The 16,527-nt window shown below is 40.7% G+C and overlaps 1 long non-coding RNA gene across 1 annotated transcript; it reads left to right on the top strand.

Annotated features, from left to right (window-relative positions):
* The first annotated feature begins 420 nt into the window (after window positions 1–420).
* Window positions 421–13,079, top strand: LOC103366502 (uncharacterized). The gene is made up of 2 exons (XR_520669.1): window positions 421–504; window positions 12,573–13,079. It is a non-coding gene; the product is annotated as an uncharacterized LOC103366502 (long non-coding RNA).
* Window positions 13,080–16,527: the final 3,448 nt, after the last annotated feature.

Below are 16,527 nucleotides of genomic sequence, written 5' to 3'. Positions count from 1 at the left end.
TCAGATGGCGCAGTGTCCAAAAGGAAGCAGCTCGGGTCCAACCAGGCGCCTCCACCCGCAGACCAGCGTCCACCTTCTCCTCCCGGTCCTCCTCCGTCAGCCGTCCTCCTCGGGAACTCCCAGCAGGCCGCCTCGGAGACGCAGCCCAGCCAGGACATCAGCCCCGCCGTGGCCGCCGCCTTGCTGCAGCTCATCTCCCAGCAGGACTCGGACGCCGGGGCCTCGCAGCGCAGCAAAGACCCCTCTCCGGCGGTGGACGCCCCGGCCCGCGGGCAGCCTCCTCCGCCCTGGGTCGCAGACTCTCCGCCCAAACCCCCGGCCGCGGCTGAGGCTCCCACCGCCGCGGCCCAGTTCCCCAAAGACCAGGACCTCCGCTTTTCCCACGGAGCCGCCCGCTGACCCCACCCCCAAGGCAGACACCGGGTATCATGGGACAGCGATCCTGGCCTGCAGGGAGAAAGCAGAGGGGCACCTACAGAGTATGTCTCACTGGACCATGAGCAGGTAGTGCATCAAAGATTTTGAAAATGAATGTCTGATTGAAAGAGATTTTTCAGGTACGGTCGGGAACGTCTCTGCCCTCTGAACATGTGTTGGTGGTGGTGATGGTGGTGATGGTGGTGGGAGAGTCTTAAACAATCCACCTGCAGATATCTTTCCTCTACGCTGAAGGGACTTGAATGAAGTGTAGCTTCCAGCTCGGCTTCAAAAGCAGCTCCTTGTTTCGCCCACAATCAAAACGATTGTCACGTCCACTGCAGTGCCCGTTTCTTTGGAGAACGAAGGAGGAAGTTTTCTGTCGAACCTCACATGTTTTAGCGCCCCGTGTTTTCAGCCTCGTGCCTCCGTTGTGACCCCCCCCCCCAATGATCTCGGTAAAGTGTTCGCTCTGGATGGCACCTGCGCACACCTGTTTTTGTTTTATTTCACTCAAAGCTCTGAAATTCTGCCTCCCATCAACTAAACTCAACTGTGAAAAAAAAAAAAAACACCATTGTGTCGTAACAATCCTAAACCTGTAGTGCTCATGCAACGATTTAAACCACCACAATATGCCGGACTGCTCCATAACACACACGCTATCCCGCTAGGTGAGATATAAAACTAGAATCACACACAAACACTGACTTTTCCAGCTTTTCCCAATGGGCTTTGAACGCCTCGTCTAAAATGTCTCCCTCCCCCTGCCAACTTTTGCAGCAAAAGCTTTTTTTCTTTTTCTTCCTCTTTTTTTTTTGGTGCGGTTATTTTCTACATAAAGAAAACATGCTTAAAAAAAAAAAATAGTGGTCAGTTGTTCTGTTTCCATTTTTTTTTTTTTGCTTTGGAAAAAGAGAAAAAAAAAATTGGGGGGGGGAGGAGAAGATGGTGTCTGTAAGCATTTTGTAAAAATGTGTTTTCTTGGTTCAGTTGATTAAAGGAAGTTATGCGACCAGCTGAATTTGTCTCTCCTCCCGTTTTCTGGATGTTTCTGTGCGAAGCGGCCACTAGATGGTGAGCATTAACTCAAAGTCAGGTCGGGGCCTCCGCCGAGAGTGGAAGTTGAAACCTGCAGCGTGGATGGAGTCATGCACCCGGATGCAAATGATTTTTATGATCTGACATCTCAGGCTGCTTTGACTGAAAACACATCAAGTGAATAAAGCCACTGATCACACAAGGACACCAATAAAATGAGCAAAAAACACGCATAAAATCAGCTAAAGAATAAGAAATCATGCAGAATTACATCTTAAAACGATTTGACGAGAATGTTTGTTAGCTGCTGATTAATCCTTTTTATAGCATCCAAAATTATTTGTCTTTTTTTGGAATTTTATGAATTTTTTGCCAGTGTTTTGGCAAAATCTGCAAAATGTGCTTTTACCAGACACACAGTAATCTGCTTATTATCGTGCCTGGAGCTGTAGCTTTAAGTTTAGACATAAAATAGACAATAAAATAAAGATTTAAATGGCTACAGGTTAGTGCAGTTTAATTTATAAAGCACAGTAGGTTTAATAAACATCCTCCTGGACACAGACAGATCTGTAAAGTACAGTATACGAATCAATCAAAAATTGCATCAGCTCACAGAAACTGCATTATCTCTAAGCTGTAGTTTGACTATTAAACATCCAGGATGCAACAATAGTCACTGAGATTCCGTTAACCTTTAGTTTTTGATGACGCGTTCGGTTCTCCTCAGCATCGAGGATACCAAATGTCTGCAGGGATGTTCTGTCATTCATCCTTCTCCCGGCTGCTCTTTTGCTGCAGGGCTCGTGTTGCTCCACCTCTCGCTTTAAAAATACCTCAAAGGTGTTCCGTGACCTTTCCACTTTTCTTGTGCTTCGGATGGTTTTCGTGCTGGAATATTCCTCCTCTTCATGCTTCTGCAGACTGGGGGTCGTCTTATCTGCCAGTGTTTTGGTTCGTCCACAGACAGTCATGGTGCATCTGTAACCTCCGTGCTTCACTGTCAGGACGATGCATTCACTGTGTTAGTCCTGATCACACCAAACATGCTGGACTGTAGCTTATCTTTGACTTGTCTGACCAAAGAATGAGTTCCCAACAATTATCAGGTTATTTTTTTTAAAAGAAAAGTTTCATGTTGACGTTTTGTAATGAGCAGTAAGAAAGGGAACTCCCTCCATAGCGGTGTGTGTCTGATTTCCAATAACAAGCCCTGGTGCCAAGTCTGAAGCAGCTGGTTTTCAGAGTTGGATCATGAAAGTAGTTCGCTGTCGGTGGCGTTATTTTAGCTGGACGACCACTGCAGCTCTGATCAGTGGTACTATGGCTCCTTCTGAACCTCCTGATTACTGCTGACACTCTGTTTCCACTGATTTTCCTGTGTCCTTTTCCATCTTGAGATTTTTTTCTTACCATTCTTTGCAGACAGATACATAACATTAACCTGTTTGTAGCTCATTTTAGAACCATGTTAATGCACTTTGACTTATTTAGAATCACAGGTGGACTCAGTTTAATTTATAGGAGTTCCCTTTTTAAGTTTCTAATTTGGGACCTGAATCTTCCATATAATCTCTCTAAAGTATTGGTTTGTGGTCGTCCATAAGAGCAAATACTGCAGACATGCAGACAGACATGGCCCATAGGTTTAAAACTGATAAAGTTCTGCTGCTCATTTTCTAACCATTTCCATGCAGTCAGACTGATTGGAAATCCCAGACAGGCTTCTTTGGGACCTCTATTTTCAATATAATCTTTCTAAAGCGTTTTGCTTTTGATTGTTGATAAGAGCAAATACTTTACAACTTAGAAACAATGCAGTTATTGAGAGAATAGGACATCTCAGTGATATTTCAGGGGGATGCACCAACTTCTGTCGTGCCTCATTCTGGCCCAGTCGCACACCGATATGAAGTGCTCCCTGTGCATAAATCTTCTTTATATGTTTATTCCTTCACCACTTCGGCTGATCTCTTTATGAAGATCCTGACAGGCAGACAAGGATCATAAACTGTACGTTGGCAGACGCTTGCGAGGTTTCATGCAGGACTGGCTGAGTGTGTTTTTTTGTGCGTGTATGTGTGTGTGTGTGTGCTGGATTGGCTTCATGCATACCCAGGACCAGCTCCTCACTTGGCAGCCTTACAGAGCCGCTTACCCCTCTGGCCCAGCGAGCAGCTGAGCCCTCTGGGTGAGGATCCTTTCAGAGTGGAGGCAGTGGGAGGCTCACCTGCCCTCTAGCACCGGCCCAGTGTGTGTGCGCTCGCATGTTTCCGTCTGATGCTTTCGCCCGTCGGGACTCCAAATAATAGTGAATGTGCCCGCGGGGAGTTTCCTCAGGAGAAGTGGTGGGCAGCGTCGGTGCCAAGTCACAGAGACCAGACGAATAAATCAGGAGCGAGCAGTGACGAGAGGGAGGCGCACCATCAATCAGAAAGGCACCTTATGGGGAATGCCCATAAATGTGCCATGTTGCCAGTCTGAAGCACGTAGCCGCCATGGCAGAGACAGGCGACGGCGGCGGCATTCAAAATGGAGCCTCTATTTTGGATGCCGGCACTTTTCGCTGTCAGCTGCAGTGATTCTGGTGGACGTCCAGACGGATAGTGAAGTGACTGACAGTCCGTTTAAAGCCAAATTGTATTCATGTGTTTGGGTTTTTTTTATTTATTTTTTTTGTCTCTTCCTCCCTGCAAAGTGCAAATTTGCAATCCAGCACACTTTATCATCATATCAGCAGTGTGATAGCCCAGCCTTTGTCCACTATGTCAAATCTGGCAACCTTGAACAAATAGCATCCCTCGCATCACACATCTGCTTGGACCCCAAACGGCAACAAAGAGCACTTAGGAGTGAGCATCCTTCTGCTTAAATGCGGACCAGCTGCTAGACAAAAATGCAAAATGCCACTTTTTTTTTTTTACAGCAGCCAATCGCGGTTTATTTTGTTTTTTTTGTGTGTGTGTGTGGGTTAAAGTCGTGACCTTTGCTGCAGCTAAAACTTTCTTATTATCATTTTTTCCTCACCAACTTGCCACAGGGACCGATGTAGGAATCTAAATCTAAAAGGCCTGGCGCGTCAGTCTGTCTCAACTTGTGCTACATTTTAATTTGGCAGCAAACTCAGGATGCAAGAAAGAGAGGAAAAGAAAGGAAGAAGCAGCTAGGTGAAGTGGGAAGCTTGATGGACAAGCAAAGAGGGCAACCACAGGAACGAAGTAAGCAACGCAATCCTGCATTTTAATTTCCTCAAAAATTATTTAACACGGCTTTTGGGATTTGCAACTAGTGCAGGCTTCTGCAGAGGCAACATAATTACACTGTAAAAAAAAAAAAATGAAAGAATTTCTTTTAACAATTTATACTTATTTTTACAGACTTCCCTGTTTTGGTAAATTACAGATAATAACTATCAAAATCAAAGAAATCACATAATTTCCAGGCCAAATGTGTTACTTTCCACATCATTTGTACCTTCAACTTGTTCTTTTACAGCGTTTGACCATGAGAAAGAAAAAAAAATCCCACTCTGTATTTACATTAGCAACAACTATTAGTATTTGACAGGTATTTGCTATTATCTGAAACATAAATTATGTATATTAAGGATTGAAAAATGGTGAGTAACTCATGAAACTATTATTTTACAGTAATTTTGATAAATTACAGACATTTTCTGGTAAAATTACAGAAGAAAAACTGCTGACTGTAAACAAACACAAAACAGTTCATAACATCCACATCAAAAATCACAAGTTTTACAAATCATTATTTTTTTTTTTTGCATTTTGGGCCCTTAATTTCTTTTTTTTTCTGTTTTTTAATTCGGTTCCATTTTTATTTTTTTTGTTGCTTTTTTTTTAAACAAATAAATATATATTTCAAGCTTTAAAAAATGATAAATAATTCTTTAAACTCTTGTTTTATATTTTTTGTTTTGTAAAATTCCGAAACACTCTTGTAAAATTGTAGAAAAATGTTATTTTTACATGTTGACTGTAAAAAGGTCAAAACTGGAAATAACGTCCACATCAAAAATCAATAAAAAAAATTACGTATTCTTCTTTTAGAGTTTGTGACCAGAAAATTACACTGTTTGACTGTATGTAATTCAGCAAGAAATATCATTATTTTACAGATATTGTTTTTTTTTAAAGCAAATCCTGTGTATGCCAGGGATTGAAAAATGGTAAATAATTTTTTAACAGTTTTTTTATTGTTATTTATTTATTGAGTTTTAACAATTTTTGATTTTGATAAACTACTTAAAATATATATATAATTTAAAAACATTTTTTTTTTGTTTTATGAGTTTACAAAAAAAAAAGGCCCAACATGTAAATAGCTTCCACATTTAAAAAAAACAAACAAAATATTTTCACAAATACAAAATTGTTCTTTTACAATGTGTGACTATAAATTACTTTCAAATCAGCTAAAAATCTAATTATTTTCACCACAGTTTGTGAACATTTCAGTATTTTCCTGTTTACTACCAATTTTTTTTTCTGGCTCCTTGCTGCTAAATTTCCCTTTTTTTAAAAAAAATTACACTTACTCGTTAAAGTTGACGCATAAATCAGTAAAACATCTCTCAGAACAATTCACCTCTTTCTCTAAACGCTCAGCTATTCTTTGAGCGCGTGCACGTCGATGCGAACACGCGTGTTGTCCTTTGTCGGCGTGTGCGGTCCCTCCTGTGTGCGGAGTGAATCTGTGCCGCCGCCGCCGTCTCTCGGAGCCTCGTGACGGTTTGATGTTGAGTTTGATGACTGAGGCTGTTTGATCAGTGACTATGTGTAAACTCAGTGAGGGGAGGCAGGGACTCCCACAGTCCCACATCCAACACTCACGCTCATAATTAACAAAGAAAAACCTGAATGGCACCGCACACATGCAGAAAGTTGTGTTTCTAAAAAGATATTTACACCTCTTCACCCTCACAGCCCAGAAAGAAAAACATTGAATTATGAATGCAACCTGGGTCGTGAGCAAATTGTGCTGCCTTCATCAGATCCTTCCTTTGTCTTCTATCAAACAAAATTTAATGTCAGCCATTTCGTTTATGGCTACATCTTTATTTATGTGATATTTCAGAAATGGATTGACTTTATCCCAGCAGTGATATATGCTTTACTGCTGCTTTATTGATGCCATAACACCATCTCCGATTCTTCTCCGTTTATAGTTTTGTGGGCAAACTGCTGCCACACATCCATTATTTCATGATTCCTCAACGGCAGCGAGACGAACCGAAGAGTTTTTAGGAGGATTTTGGGAGCAGACAGATGATACAGATGTGCTCATGTGATCATCATCAGCTATTCTGACAGCTGATTAGTCGGTTTTTGTACATTTTTAAGACGAAAACGGTCAAAATTCTCTATTTTCAGCTTCCTAAATTTCTATATTTTGTCTTTTCTCCTCTGTGACTTTAAAGAATGTCCATGTTACAGCTTCTTAAATGGGAACATGTTCATATGTGAGGCTTTTATAGAGCAAACGACTAATTGATTAATCAAGGAAACTATCAACAGATTCATCATTCATGAAAGTCTTGATATAAATGATTTGATTCCGCCTTCTTTAATGTCCATATTTTCTTTGTTTTCCCTCCTCTAAGACAGTAAACTGAATATCTTTGGGTATTTTAGGGCAACTTTGGGTAACTGATGAATAAATTAGTTGTCAACTATTAAATTAGTCGTCAGCTAATTTGATAATTGAGTTATTTTTTGATGAAGAAATGTAAAAATGATCTGATTCCATCATGTTAAAGTTGAATATTTTCTGGTTTCTTTCCTCCTCTATGGCAGTGAACTGGATATTTTTGAGTTGTCGACAAAACATTTGTCATCTTGGAAATTCTTTATAAACGGATCGACTAATCGATTAACTGAGAAAACAATAGAAATGAGAAAATAATTGAAAACTAGACAACTCCATCTTCACAAACCCACGTTCCCATCGTCTACCTGAGACAATATCAGTCAGTTATCTCTATATTTGTCATTTCTACTGAGTCAAATCCACTCAACTCCAGTTTGATTGATATTATCTCAAGCAAACAACAAAAAAGTTTTCTGAAAAACTACAAAAATGGAGTTTTTGCAAATGAACTCTTGTGTCAAGTCATGAAAATGTAATAATCTGCTGAAGTATTTGCTCTCATCTGCTTCAATANGCAACTTTGGGTAACTGATGAATAAATTAGTTGTCAACTATTAAATTAGTCTTCAGCTAATTTGATAATTGAGTTATTTTTTGATGAAGAAATGTGAAAATGGAATATTTTCTGGTTTCTGTCCTCCTCTATGGCAGTGAACTGGATATTTTTGAGTTGTGGACAAAGCGTTTGTCATCTTGGAAATTCTTTGTAAACGGATCGACTAATCAATTAACTGAGAAAACAATAGAAATGAGAAAATAATTGAGTTCATTTGCAACAATAGATAACTCCATCTTCACAAACCCACTTTCCCATCGTCTACCTGAGACAATATCAATCAGTTATCTCTACTTTTGTCATTTCTACTCAGTCAAATCCACTCAACTCCAGTTTGATTGATATCATCTCAAGCAAACAACAAAAAAGTTTTCTAAAAAACTACAAAAATGGAGTTTTTGCAAATGAACTCTTCAGTTGTCGGTCACTGCCTTTGTGTCAAGTCATGAAAATGTCATAATCTGCTGAAGTATTTGCTCTCATCTGCTTCAATAATATCCAATAATATAAAATACTTAAATCTCAAGGGAGACTTTTTTTTTTTTTTTTTAATCTCTGTCTGACCTTTTCCCAGTTTTCTCCACTTGAGCCAAAGACACATCAGCGTCTCTGCATGATGCTGCACTTCTGCAAACCAAAGTGTTTTCTCAAGGTCTCATTACCCATTCAATTCAAAGCATTGTCTCTGCGTGTCTGCGGCGGCGACGCTGCAGCTTTAAGGGCAGAAGGGGCTGCTGGGAAACCAGTCGGGGTGGAGGTGGTGGTGGAGGAGGAGGAGGGTGGAGGGTGGTGATGGTGGTGGGTGGTGGTGGTGAGGGAGGGGGGACGGGCCCTGCAGGACCATTTGTGCTGAAGCTCATTTGCGCAGCGACACTTAATTGGCTACAACAATTAATTAATGTGTTGGAAAGTTGGCACAAAAAGTTCATTTAAGAGGGTTTTAATAAGCAATTAGAGGAAAAGCAGCGAAGAGGGGGAATTACTGGAGAGGAAAAGACGGGGAAAAAAGGCGGGAGACGGAGCGAACGTCTGGCCACGAGGAGGTTTGCGGCGACGCTTTGTCTCCTGCAAACTGACCCTCCACTTTTTTTTTTTTTTGAAGAACGATTACATCTCTCTGTGAAGCTCCGAGCGCTGGTTTCCTAAGTGGACCCGACGCCCGTCATGCCCTTATATTGTGTACACATCAACCCCGGTGGCCCCCCGCCGGCCCCCCGCCAACCACCGCCACCACCTTCTCCTTCTTCGCTACCTCTTGTCCCGGCGTTAAAATATCGCATGACTAATGAGCGGAGCAGGTTGGAATCCTGGGGAAGATGTCCTTGGAAGACGAATGCATTTTCAGCAGAATAATTAACTTAATTAACAAATTCACATGCATATTCATCAGCCTATTAATGTCTGCTCCGCGCTGCTTGATGAGCAATGCAATAATAACCGTTTCATTTGCATATTTGCACTCACACCCTTCTCCAAATAATTAAGAAAAAAAAAAAAAGAAGAAGAGGAGTGTAAGGAAACTCTAAAGACTAGAGTCACTCTGCAGCCACTTCTCCACCTGCAGCACATCGATCTGGCTTTTGCTAACTTCCTCCAGCCTCCTTCCTCTGCTGCTGCTGCCTCTCCTTCCTCTTCTTATTTATTCATCCCTATCAATTTATTTATCTCCTGCTTTTTGAAGTCGTCTTGCCTGTCATGTGCGTGTTTGTTGCTGGAGAACGGCAAAGAAGCAGCGAAATAAGCAAACAAACGTGGGGTTTGTTTGCGTCATTTTCCTTCCTTGATTTCGAGGGGTTCGTCTTCGCCTTTCAGCAGCCGTCACTGATGAAATGTGTGTTTTCCTGAGCGGATCTCGTGTCACCGATTGCTTCTTCTTGTGTGTTTTCCAGCTCCTCTCCAATATTACACATGACAGTGACGCCAAAGAGAAACGTTGCATTTAAACCGGGTTGCATGTGTGTCTTTCATTGCCAATTTTTTTTTTTTTTGGAGAGGGAGGGGGGGTTACACTGGTGGATTTGTGAAACCAAGAAAGTGTGTGTGTGTGTGTGTGTGTGTCTGTGCTGCCAGCTTGTGTTCAGACAGCAGCAGTTTGTGGAGCAAGAATTAAAAGTAGGGAGAGATGCCAAGTGAGTCCCTGGAGACAGATATAGGGGACAGAGAGAGAAGAAAGAGGAAATAAAAAGGATTTCACACACACACACACACACACGGGCGCGCTCACACACACTCGGAGTCAGTTACACAAAGAAAACTAGCCGAGTGCGAAGCTACACACTCGCACACGTTTAGGCTTTTCAAAGAGGTAATAAAGATGATGCCTGTTGTCTTATCTCTCAGATCATCTCAGGAGTTACGTCCTCATCACAGTAACTTTAAGCCTGAATTCAATCCTGACTTTGAGGCTTAAACCTCTGAACCCCCCCCAAACCCGTCAGCAGCAGGTTTAAAAGTCGTGTTTTCTTTTTTAAAAATCACCAAAATGATGTAATTTATCAGAGCTAACGAGTGTAAAAGCAGAGAGAGTTATTAGATGTTTATCATCTGTGACGTGGCATGAAAATGAACCAAATCTCAGTTTAGGACTGTGATATTTAATCAGAAATCACTTTATTCTACAGGCCTCATTTAGAAATGCTCCAAAAATAAAACATAAAACCATTTCACGTGTTTTTTTAATGCCCTAAAATTGTGAAAATGTAAATAATAAAATAAGTATGATACTTGTAGAGCACGTTGTCTACAATTCTTTCATCTATCAGACGCTTTAATCCAAAGCGACGTACGTCTGAGAGCAGATACAACACAAGCAAGGATCTAGTCAGGAGAAAACAATCTAGAGAAGTGACATAGAACAAATGTTGTCTTTCAAAAATACCTAAATGACACAAATTATCAGAGCTATAAAGTCAAATGTGCCAGTCTTTGAACGCACCATCATGTATGACGTGTGGTTCCATCAGGAAAATTAACCACATCTCAGGACTTTCTTCTACATGTCTCCTCCAAAGAGAAACCAGATCCTGTTAAAACCTAAAAAGAAACCTTCAACTTAACTAAGAATTCAGAGTTGAACTGAAGACAGTGTTTCCACTGAGAGACAGTAGGAGAAATTAGGAGCTAAATAGAACATATTTGATCGATAAAATAAACGCAGTATGGCTCAAAAACCAGCTTGGTATCATGAAAAGGCTTTTTTTTCCACTATTGTTTGCCATGTAGTTGAAGCTAATGCCTCTTACCCTAACTTTAACCACTTCACGCGTTGTTTTAATGCCATAAAATCAAACGCAAAAGCTTAAAATACAAACGACACATGAAACGTGGCAGATGTGACGTGATGTTTAAATTCCATGATGTTACTAAAACAGCACACAGTGGAGCAAGTTGTCTGCAAAGTTGTTCAGCACAGTGAAACATCTCTGAGGAGTTGATGTGCAAAAACAGAAAAAAATTGTTGGATTTTAAAACTTTGGACAGTCCTTGAATGTATCATAAGTGACGAGCAGAAAGCTTAAAATGAGTAGAAATGACGTGGAATGTGGCAGAAGTGTTTAAATTCCACAACATCACGACACAAAAACAGAGGAGCAAGTTGTCAGCAAAGTTGTTGGACGACACATTCGGCACGGTGAAACGTCTCTGAGTAGTTGATGTGCGAAAAATGTAAAGTCTGTAGAAGTTGTGAAAATGCAAATAGTAGAATATTTATATAGTATTTAATGCGTGATGCCTTTTAAAAAATCGGTATAAATCCAACCATTTTTCAGAGCGAGAAACTGTGAAAACAGAAAAACTTGTTGGATTTTAAAACTTCGGACAGTCCTCGAACGTATCATACGTGACAAGCAGAAAGCTTGAAATGAGTAGAAATGAAATGTGGCAGAAGTGTTGTGCTGTTTAAATTCTACACTATCCCAGTACAAAAACAGAGGAGCTACTGGTCAGCAAAGCTGTTGGACGACACATTCAGCACGGTGAAGTGTCTTTCCAGAGTTGATGAGCAGAGTTATGTGGAGATATACGTCGTAAAAATTGTAGTAAAAAAATTGCACCATTTACTAGAGCCAAGAATTGTCTGACCTTTCCTTGAACGGTTCTTACATTATTCATCTGTGATGTCAGTTAGAAAATGTAAACAGATCTTTGCTTAAAATTGTGCTATTTTATCAAAATCATTTTATTCTACATGTCTGTTTTGAAAATTCTTTAAAATCAACTGTGATATTTGACCATTTTATCATTATTGCAAGGCCTGAAAATTACGACAAGCCTAAAATGCAAGACGTGAAATGTGCAAAATGCATAATATCAGGATGCCAAAAGCGTTAATCAGAGGAGCAAGTTGTCAGCAAAGTTGTTGGAGGATACATTCAGCATGGGGAAACATCTTTGCAAATGCAAATCCTGTAAAAAAATATAGACAGTAAAATATGTACAGAGTGTGTGTTGTGCCGTGCAGTCAGGACACTTAAACAAGCCAAAGCTTTATATTGTATATAATTGTAGATATTTCATCCAAAATGTACAAAAATAAACAGATATGGAAACACATTAAAGCTGTCAGTAGGAACATCGTGTGCAGAATCACCTTTATTTCCAGTATTGGTGACACCTGTTTGGACAAAACGTTGTTCATGTTGATTCCAGGTTTTTCCAAATGTACTTTTTTTTTGTGGCATTATCAGCAGATCGTCCTGCACAGACCACATCTCTGAGTTCTCCTCCGTCCAGCCACAGATGTTGCAGTAAAAAAACACTGACAGATTAGACCTCGAAGCCCTCACAGAGACACACTCACAGTGGAACAAACACAGACTGCAGCAGATCTCTCACCTTTTTTCGTCCACTCTCTCCTTTTTCCCTCGTCTCCTCTTCTTCTCTGCAGCCTGGTGAGGTGACACCCTGGTTGCAGTGTGACACCGAGCTGTCACCTCCCACCGCCTGCATCGCACCTCTGCCCCCTGCTGGGACGAACCCGCCACGGCACCCGGACACCAGGACGCCCCGCCGGTCCTCCTCATCATCATCCTCCTCCTCCTCCTCCTCTGCTGGCGTCAGACCTCAACTTTACATTCTGTCACGCACTCAGTCAAACTCCTCGACAAGAATCTCGGTAACTGTGTCTTTCTCACTTCGTCTCTTTAAAAGACGGTCAGTTTATTTTGAAACGCCTCCTTGGCAGTGACCCCTACTCACAGGCTGGATGGATGGCACTGGAAACAGTGGCCCAAATGTACTCATTTTAAGTTGCAGACATTATTCTGATGAGATGTGTTCACGTAGTGTTGCTGATAATTACACCAACTTGAATGTTTTGTGAAGTTTAAACTCAAATTTCTTTCGTTAATTGATTTAAAACTAAATTTAAGTTGTATTAAATGAATTAAACTGGCTTGGAAATGTGATTTTTCATCTCCTTCAGTTTCAAATCCAGTCCAAAAACGTAAAAACTTAACTTTATGCTCCCTATTATTAAGTAATTTAAAATATCTAAGTCTGCTAACTCAATTTAGTTTGTTGGTTGAGCAAAAACTTCATGAGCGATCATCAAAACAGCATTCTGAGAAGTACTTTAGTGGACTTATTACTGCCACTCAATTCTCAAAAAGATAAAAAATTGAATTTATTGATTTATATAAACTGTTTAAGTTGCAAACACTCGTAACTGAACTCTGAAAAGTAATTCAGTAATTACAAAATTTAAACATTATGGGTAATTCACACTCAACATCATGCCTTATGTGATTTAAAAGTAAATTCAAGTTGTGGAAAAATGTTCAGGACCTTATAAGCGTTATTTATGCTACCAATGATTAAGTATTTGTTCATTTGAAATGCCATTGGTTGAAGAGGAACTCCATATAGTTTGTTGGTTGAACATAATTTATTAGAAGTTGTCATAACTCCAAACTTTAGTGCAAACTGTTGCAATAATTTGTCATTATTAGTAGATTTTTTTTGGGTTGTTGTTGAGCCCAAACATTTGCTTTTAGAAGTGTGTGACTTCATCTCATGTTCTTTTATTTGAATAAATGAGCATTCGTGCATCATGATTTGTGCGTCAGAGGTCGAAATACCAAAAACACACAAGCACAATTTTACACATCAAATATTTATGCTGCTTGGCTTTTCTTATTATTTAATATTATAAATATTCTTTACATATTTTCCTGCACTTAAATATACCCCCTGAGCCCTCAAAGCTTGTTAACATTCAGGCAGAAGATGTCAGTTTTGGCAGCAGAATGAAAAAAGATCATCGGCAGCAGTGACAAATTGTTTGACCTGCAAGTTGGAATAAATTGGACAGGAGCCACGTGTTTTGCATTGCTCTGACGTAAAACCTCTTCAGCTCTCTTTTTGGCTTCTGTCATGCAGGTTTGACGTAATAGACACTTTAATTAAAAACGAGAAGTCAGGCTGAAATGGTGGGAAATAATTTGGCATCTTGGGGTTTTTAGAAGAGAGAAAAATCATGTGTGAGCTAAAATATGTGCACCTTTGCAACCTTTATTTTAAAGATGTTGCTGCACTCTGGGAACATTCTGAGTCATTCACGTCATCAGATTATTTTAGCAGTTTGCAGACCTGGTTTTGTTGTTTTGTTGCTTGAAGTGACGACCAACGCAGTGGATCTCAGTGATGCGTCGAGATGAGGACGGTGCTTTATGTGTGTTTTCTACCTGCGCGTCTCTCCATCTTCTTGAGGCTGCGTTTTTTTCTGATTCACAAATTGGAATAAATTGGACAAGAGCCACATATTGCTCTGACGTGAATCCTCGTCACTCTCTTTTTGGCTTCCGTCGTGCAGATTTGATGCCATAGAAATTATAGATTTGAAAAAAAACAAGCTGAGATGCTGCTGAATAATCTGACGTCTGCAGGAGCTGCTGTCATCCTGTGTGCAACCTTTGCACACTTTACTGCACTCTGGGAACACTTTGGAATCATTTAGGTCACATTTTCCTGCAAATTTCTGATTATTTTTGCAGTTTTTGATTGCAAATCGGTTTACGATTCTGTCATGCATGTTTGATGCTATAGAAGCTGTCATTAAAACAAAAGCTGAAGCTGAAATGCTGTTGAATAATTTGACATCTTGGGGGTTTTTAAAAGAGAGAAAAATCAATGCATGCCTGTGCCACAAGCTTTATTTTGGAGATTTTGCTGCACTGTGGGAACATTTTGAGTCATTCATGTCATATTTTTCCACAAAATTCAGATTATTTTTGCAGTTTGCGTTCACATTTCTGAAGCATACTGACCTAGATGCAGGGATTTTGCCTCTCACTGTTACCTGAGACCCGATTTTGTTGTTTTGTTGCTTGAAAAGAACAACAGTCCAATCTTACATTTAATTAAACAACTAATCAACTCAATGAAATGCTGTTAAATATTTTGACATCTTCAGGAGCTGCTGTCCGTCTGTATGCAATCTCGGCATCTTTGCAAGCTTTACATCCCTCCTGGAACATTTTTGAATAATTTTTCTGCAAAATTCACATTATTTGTGCAGTTTGCATTTTCTGTACCAAATTGGTTTGCATGCAGGGATTCTGCACCTCATTCTTCAGTCAGAGCTGCTTTTGTTGTTTCGCTGCTCGAGGAGAAGAACAATGCGGTGAGTCTCAGTGGAGGCGAGGACGCCGCTTCGTCTACCTTTTCCTACCTTTCCGAGGCCGGTGTGTCCGGCCAGGCGGGCCAGTGGCGAGCTGGGGACGGAGCGGATTGAGATATAGAGCATTAGTTGGTGTCAGGAGTAAATTAGAGGCCAGATCTGTTTTCTAATCAGAGCACAAGCACCGTGTTAGAGGAATTAGGGCGACAGCTGCTGGGAGCTTTTTATTCCTCTCTCTCTCAGCCAGAGACAGGCAGACCCCAGCTCAGGGACCACCTCTTTACCACAGCCACCTGTCAACACCGGTGCTGGTGCACGTTTGTGTGCGCACATGCGTGTTTTCCACCCCCACCGCAACATACATGCGAGCCTGCACACATGCTTGCACACAGACACACAAACACCGTCTGGTACGCTGACCTCCCTCCATCTCTGAAATTAATGACAGTGCAGGTTCCGTGTGCACGCAGCCGCTCGTGGTGTGTTTATGTTTCCCGACAAGTGTGAAAGGCCCTTATGAGATATCAAATTTAGAGAAGGTGGAGCGGTGGGCGGCCTCGCATATGTCTGTTTACTATGAATCCCTGCAAAGGCCTCCATGCTGCGGATATTCCAGCACATCAGCCTCGCAGGGGAGGCAGAGATGCGACACCGGAAGTTAAAATCAAGTGTGAAGGTGTAAATAAACATCGTTTCCATAGGTTGACTTGCAACAACCAACCTATATAAATTTCTGTCTTAATTGATTTAAAGCTAAGTTTAAGTTGGAATAAATGAATTAAATTAGCTTGATAACTTGATTTTTCTTCACCTCGTGTTCAGGATTTCAATCAAAAAATTGCTGTTGATTGTAGAGGAAAAGCTAATTCTGCTAACTCAGTTTAGCTCGTTGGTTCGACATGATTTTAGAAGAAGTTGTCATAACTACACTCTAAAAAATATTTCAGCAGAACTGTTATTGCCACTTAATTACAGTTGCATGATAAGTTTTTTTCTTTCATTGGGTTATAAAGACTTGTTGCAAACATTATTTTAATGAATCGCGTTGACATACTAATGTTGCATCAACCTCACATCATTTAGAATCACCAATTAAAACTCAAAATGTTTTGGACTGTGTGGGAGGAAGCCGGAGAACCCGGAGAGAACCCACGCTGCACGGGGAGAACATGCAAACTCCACGCAGAAAGATCCTAGGTGTCCTCACCAGGACGCAAACCGA

The sequence above is a fragment of the Stegastes partitus genome, unplaced genomic scaffold (genome assembly GCF_000690725.1).
Source record: "Stegastes partitus isolate 25-593 unplaced genomic scaffold, Stegastes_partitus-1.0.2 Scaffold950, whole genome shotgun sequence".
In the NCBI taxonomy this organism is placed as follows: domain Eukaryota; kingdom Metazoa; phylum Chordata; class Actinopteri; family Pomacentridae; genus Stegastes; species Stegastes partitus.
Note: the sequence above shows the minus strand (reverse complement) of the source record. Positions and strands in the feature narration are given on the sequence as shown.